This window comes from Bidens hawaiensis, unplaced genomic scaffold, assembly GCF_021521415.1.
Source record: "Bidens hawaiensis isolate Kalapana, Puna unplaced genomic scaffold, B.hawaiensis_p1.1 tig00013117_1, whole genome shotgun sequence".
In the NCBI taxonomy this organism is placed as follows: Eukaryota; Viridiplantae; Streptophyta; class Magnoliopsida; order Asterales; family Asteraceae; genus Bidens; species Bidens hawaiensis.
The window spans coordinates 157515-165981 of record NW_027492107.1 but is presented as its reverse complement, the minus strand read 5'-3'; the positions used below and the strand labels follow the sequence as shown (position 1 = coordinate 165981).

Here is an 8467-nt window from a genome sequence, read left to right as displayed (position 1 = left end):
TAGCTCGGCTCGTTTGCACCTTTACTTAAGACACGAACCATATTTTCTTTTAGTCGGTTCCAGATCCGAGTCTGCAAGAGATGAGTTATTGGTTCGGGTCTAAACGGGTCTCAAGAAAAAAAATCCATTTTTGCGCACCCTAAATTTGAATATTCGGTTAGGTCAGTGTTCTATTCAACAATCAAAGGAGTTGAATTTTCTCATTTATCATCTTTACAACGAGACTCGTGTTTTGTTTCGAAAGCAAAATAAGTTGACACTAAAGAAAGCTTTGTCATTGCCCAAAATGAAGGGAGATGAACCCTACTGTACAAAATGTTTCGCGTAACAGTCTTGGACACCAAAAACCCAAGACCAAACCCCTATTGTTAACCTAATGTTATTTACTCGTATAAAAGAATAAAAGAAACTTTCTCAATGCCCTTAAAAATCACTTAACTTTGTCATCACTTTTCCTTTTTGAAGTCATCGCCCCACCGCCACTAGAAGGCCTACAAAAAAATTACTGTTTAGCATCCTCTTTCGAGACAACAAATATTGTTTTATAATATATGAAGAGTGAAAGAAACTTACAGCCCGACAGCTACTTTAAAAGCATCATAAATCCCCCATTGTGCTCCAGTAAGTGTTCCAATCATTAAAATACGAAGAGGAAGACCGCGAGTGAACAAACCCAACAAACCGAGTGTCTGAACAGCCTGCACCAAAAATAATAACCTCTATAAATATAAAAATTAAGGTTAAAATAATACAGAAAAAAGGCTTGAATGTGACTCACATTGCTGACGGTAGCCCCTTGTGAATTATTGAGGAAAGAAACTAAATTATCAGCAGGGTGAGAAACAATAGCACATAGTACACCCGCCAGCAAAGCTAACTCCGAGCTGCAAACTTTCTGGTATGGGGATGGCGTGCTTGTATATCATCTCCACTATTGTCTCAAAACATGCAAACTTCATCATTGTGTCTGAAGACATGTACATCATAATAAACAATTAATGAAAATGACAACATGCATAACCTCATGTAAGAATGATACAAAGATTTTTGGCACAGTATAATCTTAACTTACATGAAATCTGTCGCCCCCATAGAGGTCCTAGCCCCTGTATAAAGATAAGCAATTTTATTTAGAAAAATGTAACAATATAATACTACTATAGTAATTAATAAATATGCATCTGATCTGAAATTACCCAGCAGTGACTTCAGCGTTAATGAACTTTAGGAAGCTCTCTGATATACCTGTGGCAAATCCGGGATTTGTTTGGACACGAACCTTAACCGCTTCTAAAGGGCAAAGGGCATTTCCAGCAATGACTTGTTTGCCCTTGAGAGAACATACTCCAAGCTGACCTCTTAACCTGTTAATATCTCTGCCAACTGATCATATGTTCCACAAAACGCTATTCTAAGAAAATGATACCGGACCACAATGTGCTTACACTTACCATGAAAGACTGGATTTTTGGACAACTTAATTGCAGATGTAACCGAAATTCTTCCTTCCATCTTTACACCAAATTCATCCACCACCTCTTTAAATCGCCCGCGTAGTCGCTGTAGGTGAAGACTTTCATTTCTCCTATACCACCTCTTTCATACCATATTCCATAACCAATAGTTCCTTTCACATACCTACCTCATTACTCTTTTGGCAGCAGCATAATGCTCCTCCATAGGCTTTGACATAAACCGACCGATCAAGCTAACAAACTGTATATCGGGCCTTGTACATTAAACTCCCAACCATCTGCTTGAACAAAGTTTCATCCACACACGTTCTCCTTCATCTTTCTCCCATTTTTCACTTTTTATTGCTTCTTCAAATCGTATTGGATCAGCATCTACTTCTTCCATTACATTAACCTCATCTCCATCGGTATCCAAATCATTAGTGACCACATAATCTTTCAGATATTGTGGAGGTCTTCTCCGTCTAACTTCTCTCCCTGCCTGCTCACTTGGACCTGGATCATTTACCTCATGTTCTTCCTCAGCCCATTCTTGATCACCATCTGATTCTTCTGTTTCAATATTCTGATCAAACACATAATTTCCCCAACTTATTTCAACCCTTTCATGAACCTTTTCTTCTTGATCCCATTCCCATGACTTTTCTTCTTCAAAAATTACATCTTTACTTACCACAAGAGAATATAATATGTTATAGAAAACAAAATTTTGTTGTGCAAATATAAAATCTCCTTCACCAATAATCACCACAAGAACATTTCCCGTCTTCAAAACGATGGAACCGACTAGCATCTCTAAAAACAATCACTCGTCCCGTTGCCTTGGTTATCAATTTGACCGCCAGGTGGCAGTCATCACAAATCCGGTGACTCTGCACAAGATGCAACGGTGTTGAATTTGTTGTGTTTATCAGCCCATAAGAAACCGCAAGTTTCCCACTATGATACAATGACATTTGCTCTTCCCGTTCATCGACATCAGGAAGCAACGAGTTTTTCTTCGGAACATAACCATGATTCTCAATATCCATGTGCACGCAGGCAACATCCTTAAACCCTTCTTTCTTAAAGAATGAAAAACAGAAGCCGCTTCTTCATGTTTTCCACAACCGTTGTATATGTTTAACATAACAACATAATTACCAAGTTTTTCTGGTCCCATCCCGTATATTTTCTCGGCTGCAAGTTTTCCGAGCTCTAAATTCTTGTGGACCCTACAAGCAGTCAACAAAGCAGCCCACATATTGATCGTCGGCTTAAACGGCGCGTCTCTAATCAAAGCAAACGCTTCATCCAAAAGCCCCTCGCGACCTAATAACTCAATCATACACACGCATAATGCATGGCCCGACGCTTTACTTTCCAATCCGTTGCCATAGATTCAAATATCTCCCACCCTTCATCTGATAAACCAGAATACCTGCAAGCCGATAAAACCGCAAGAAACGTGACATAATTTGGGACCATTCTTTCACTAATCATACGGTTAAACAACTCTACAGCTCCAATCCCACGACCATGATTACCATATCCCGCGATTAACACGTTCCATGAAATGACATTCTTCATAGGCATTTTATCTAACACGTTGTGTGCATCATCAATTCTTCCCCATTCACTATAAAAATCAACAAGTGCAGTGTTGGCAACTATGTCTAGTCCAAAACCGTGGCCTACGAGCCCCGCGTGCGCTTGTTTAGCGTGTTCTAACGAAGCTAGTCTCGTGCAGACTCTCACTATCAATGAGAAAGTAAATGGTCCATTTTAACACCGGAATCCCGCATCTCTTAATAAAGATCCAACGCCTCTTCACTATACCCCGCAATGATCGAGTTCCAACCCACCGTCGTCTTCTCAGGCATAAAATCAAAAACACATTGCGCATCCGTGATACTACCACATTTACTATACATATCAATCAACGCACACGGCACAAAAACAACCGAAATGCGCCAACGAAATCCCCAACATCCACAAGCCCGGAAACTATTGTATTCCACGAAACCAAGTTCTGTTCAGGCATTTCATCGAACAACACGCGTGCATCGATCATCATACCACATTTCACATGCATCAACAACACCCGATTCCTCAAATACAAATCGGGCTCAAACCCGCTATCAACCATGTACCCAAACACCCCACGAATCGACTTCAAACTAATACAAGCATCCACCAATGCATCATAAGTACTCTTACCAACCCGAACATCAAACCGACACTCGAGTTCCAAAATCTCAAACAAGTCTAATGCATCTCTATACTTTTTACATAAAACCAGTTTCTCAATTTGACCACAAAGCCCAGATTGAGATTCTTTCTTAACTACTGTGTGTAACCCGTGTTGTTCTATGAACGAACAAGTGATTCCGGGTGCGTGTGATCTGGGTTTTCTTGTGGGTAGTGAATAAGACCCGGAAATTATATAAGATATATTGTTTCCCACGTTCAGAATCACTAAACCTTCCATCCTTCTCTTCCTTTGTGTTGATAGATTTTACTCTGATGATAGATTTTCCTCCAAAATCAGTCACAATAGTCTGATAAACAAATTAAATCACCAACTGAACACACTCGAGCTCAGTGATCCATACCGAGCTTTCCAGACCTTCAAAAACGTAATATACAAAAATCAGGTGATAAACAAAACTAGTAAACTCACTCACACTTACGCATCCAACCGAAATCATTAAAAAAAGGCAATAAATAACTAATCAACTAATGATCATAAACGATCTGTCTACAAGATTAACAAGCATATAACCTCGTGCAAACACTAATTAGTAAGTTAAATTGATTCCGATGCACTGATCACAGTTTAATACAAACAGTAGATACTTGATCAACTATAACAATTATAAACGATCTAACTACGCGATTGACGAGCATATAACCTAGCGCAAACACTAATTAATAACTTAAATCGATTCCGACACACAAATCACCGATTAATAGCACATAGTAAATACCTAATCAACAATAACGATTCTAACCGATCGATCCACGCAATTAACAAGCATAAAACCTTGTGAAAACACTAATTAGCGAGCTAAACTGATTCAATGTACAAAGTGCCGATTAGTAATGAACTATAATGATTGCAATTGATCTATCCGAGCAATTAACGAGCATATAACCTTGTGCAAACACTAATTAGTGACTTCAACTGATTTTGATGCACAAGTCACCGATTAATAACAGACGGTATCTACCTAATTTAATGATTATAACCGATCTATCCTTACAATTAACGAGCATATAACCTAGTGCAAACACTAATTAGTAACTTAAACCGATTGATATACACAAATCACCAATTGATAACAGACAGTAAATACCTAATCAAATTCAAACTGACATGACTGTAATACTAAAGTAAGGAGTCAAATAAATCATTACAATGATCAATAATTTTTTATTATTCTAAAGCTTTCGTATAAGAGTAAGTGTTATGGTAGTGTGAAAGGGCGCCATAAAATCCAAAAAACACACCTGAAGCCTGTTTTACTGCTCTTTCATTTTGAACACGAAAGTGTACGTGCAGCTGTTACAAAAAGTGTAATTCGCATTTTTCCCATGACCCACCCTTTTTATTTTCATAAAAAGGGTATTCCCAAAGAGTGAATTTTATCTTCTTATACAAATACAATCCAACGGACTCTGCAATGTCCTCGATCTTCCACAGGCTATATGGCCAGTTAGTTTTGACGGAAACGTGTATCTCGCCATGCTCATCAAGCAACTTGATAGCACCACTTAGAAAACTCTCAATCAACTCTTGATTTTTCCTGAATAAAAATTAAAAATATATTAATATATGTTGATTATAGATAAAAGTTAAAAATAAACAACAAAAGTAACTCAAGTACCTTATTACCCAGGGATGGTCGTCTTTGTGGTAAATACCACAATGTGGTCGATTAAATACCACTATGTCAAACTTCTCATTCTTAATTTGTGCATGTTTTAAGCAATCTAGTCGCATCAACTTTCAGGAAGACTCGGGCTCCCAACTTGATCAAATGAAGCATGTTATTTTCGGCATCGTCGTATATTTCCCTCAAGAACCCTTTCAACAATCAGATTAATTAGTATAACATACACACACACACACACATATAAAGGGAAAAACATAAGTATTTTCACGTACTTTGATCATCGAAGGAGGTGATGATCATGTTTGAGCCATTACCAAAAATGGAGCATACACTACGTCCGAAACTCAGATTTCCGTCACCACAAACCAGCGTCTTTTTTTCGGGCGTGTAAAGTGTGGTTCGGGGCGTGTCGAACTCGGGAATGCAACCGCGCTCGCGTTCTAGTTCATTGAGGAGCCTTAGCTCCTCAATCGACCTCTTCTTCCCTTTGGTAGAGAAACTTAAAAAATTTTCTCCAAAGCAACGGGCTGGTTTTGAACACAAACGAACAAATATGAAACAATTAACTAGACGTTTTCATGCTCGTTTGTTTAATTAAACGAACACAAACTTTTTGTTCGTGTTAGTTCGTTACTTAAACAAACGAACACGAAACGATGTGAATCAAATAGAAACATAAAGTTTGTGGGCAGTTTGACCCTGTTCGTGTTCGCTCGTTTAACTTTAAACGAACACGAACACTTAATCGAGCAATTATTTGTGTTCATCTTAGTTTAATTAAAAATGAACATGTTCATGTTCGTTTGTTTAAAACTAAACGAACATACATTAACATATATAAAAACAACTGCAGTAAATATCTAGTCAACTATAACAACTCTAACCGATCTATTCTTACAATTAATGAGCATATAACCTAGTGCAATCACTAATTAGTAACTTAAATTGATTTCGATGCACAAATAACCGATTAATAACAAACAGTAGATACCTAATCAACTATACAAACAACAACCAATCTAACAACGCAATTAACGAGCATATAACCTAACTCAAACACTAACTAGTAACTTAAATTGACTCCGATGCACAAATAACCGATGAATAACAAACAGTAAACACCTAATCAACTATAACGAGTATAACAGATCTATCCTTACGTATAACGAGCATATAACCTAGAGCAAACACTAATTTGTGAATTAAACTGATTCCGATGCACAAATCACGGTTTAATAACACACAGTAAATACCAAATTAACTATAATGATTGTAACCGATCTATCCATACAACTAACGAGCATATAACCTCACGTAAACATTGATTAGAGAGTTAAAACTGATTCCGATTATTTACAGACGGTAAACAACTAATCAACTACAATGATTGTAACCGATCTATCCACACAAATAACGAGCATATAACCTACTGCAAACACTAATTAGTAACTTAAAACTGATTCCGAAGCACAAATCACCGATTAATAACATACAGTAAATACCTAATCAACTAAAACAACCCTTTTTTATTTGACCCGTTCCAACCCTAGCACGTTCTGAGCCGACCCGACCCATCTGCCAATCCTACAATTAACACAAATTAAATAAATAAAGGAGCAGGGAGCTTACTCTGATGATAGATTTTCCTCCAAATCAGTCACAATAGTCTGAAAAACAAATTAAATCACCAACTGAACACACTCGAGCTCAGTGATCCATACCGAGCTTTCCAAACCTTCAAAAACGTATTACACAAAAATCTGGTGATATACAAAACTAGTAAACTCACTCACACTTATGCATGCAACCGGAAAAAAAAGGCAATAAATAACTAATCAACTATAATGATCATAAACGATCTATCTACAAGATTAACAAGCATATAACCTCGTGCAAACACTAAGTAGTAAGTTAAATTGATTCCGATGCGGTTATCACAGTTTAATAACAAACAGTAGATACTTGATCAACTATAACAATTACAACTGATCTAACTACGCGATTGACGAGGATATAACCTAGCGCAAACACTAATTAATTACTTAAATCGATTCCGACACACAAATCACCGATTAATAACACATAGTGAATACCTAATCAACAATAACGATTCTAACCGATCGATCCACGCAATTAACAAGCATAAAACCTTGTGAAAACACTAATTAGTGAGCTAAACTGATTCAATGCACAAGGTACCGATTAGTAATGAACTATAATGATTGCAATTGATCTACCGATTAGCTCAAGGTCTATCAAAAAGTCAAGTATTTTCATATTCAATTACAATTAACACAAATTAAATGACTAAAGGAGCAGGGAGCAGCTTACTCTATTGATAGATTTTCCTCCAAATCAGTCACAATAGCTTTGAAAACAGATTAAATCACACAACTATACACACTTGTAACCGATCAACTAACCAACCTATAAACGCAATTAACGAGGATAGAACCTAGTGCGAACACTAATCGTCGAGTTAAATTGATTCCAATGCACAAATCAGTAATTAGTAACAGAGAGTAATATACACAAGTCAACAATTAATAACAGACCATAAATACCTAATCAACTATAATGATTATAACCGATATATCAGCATATAACCTAACTAATTAGACATTAAATTGATTCGAATTGATAACAAAGAGTAAACAACTAATCAACTATAACAATTATAAGCGATCTATCCTTACAATTAACGAGCATATAACCTAACGCAAACACTGACTAGTGTGTTAAACTGATTCCGATGCACAAACAACCGTAATAACAGACAGTATATACCTAACCTAATCAACAAACCGATCTATAAACGCAATTAACGAGCATATAACCTTATGAAAACACTAATTAGCGAGTTAAACTGATTCCGATGCACAACTCACAATTTAATAACACACAGTAAACACCTAATCAACTATAACAATTATAACCGTTCTAACTACGCGATTGAATAGCATATAACCTAGTTCAAACACTAATCAGTAACATAAATCGATTCCGATACACAAATCACCGATTAATAACACACAGTAAATACCTAACCAGTTATAATGAATATAACCGATCTATCCACAGGATTAACGAGCACATAACCTAATACAAACACTA

The 8467-nt window shown here is 36.7% G+C and overlaps 2 pseudogenes; both read right to left on the bottom strand.

Moving 5' to 3' along the window:
* Positions 1–430: 430 nt before the first annotated feature.
* On the bottom strand, positions 431–1512 carry LOC143543301 (mitochondrial phosphate carrier protein 3, mitochondrial-like; annotated as a pseudogene).
* A 683-nt stretch (positions 1513–2195) lies between these two features.
* On the bottom strand, positions 2196–3945 carry LOC143543342 (pentatricopeptide repeat-containing protein At5g50390, chloroplastic pseudogene; annotated as a pseudogene).
* Between the last annotated feature and the right edge of the window lie 4522 nt (positions 3946–8467).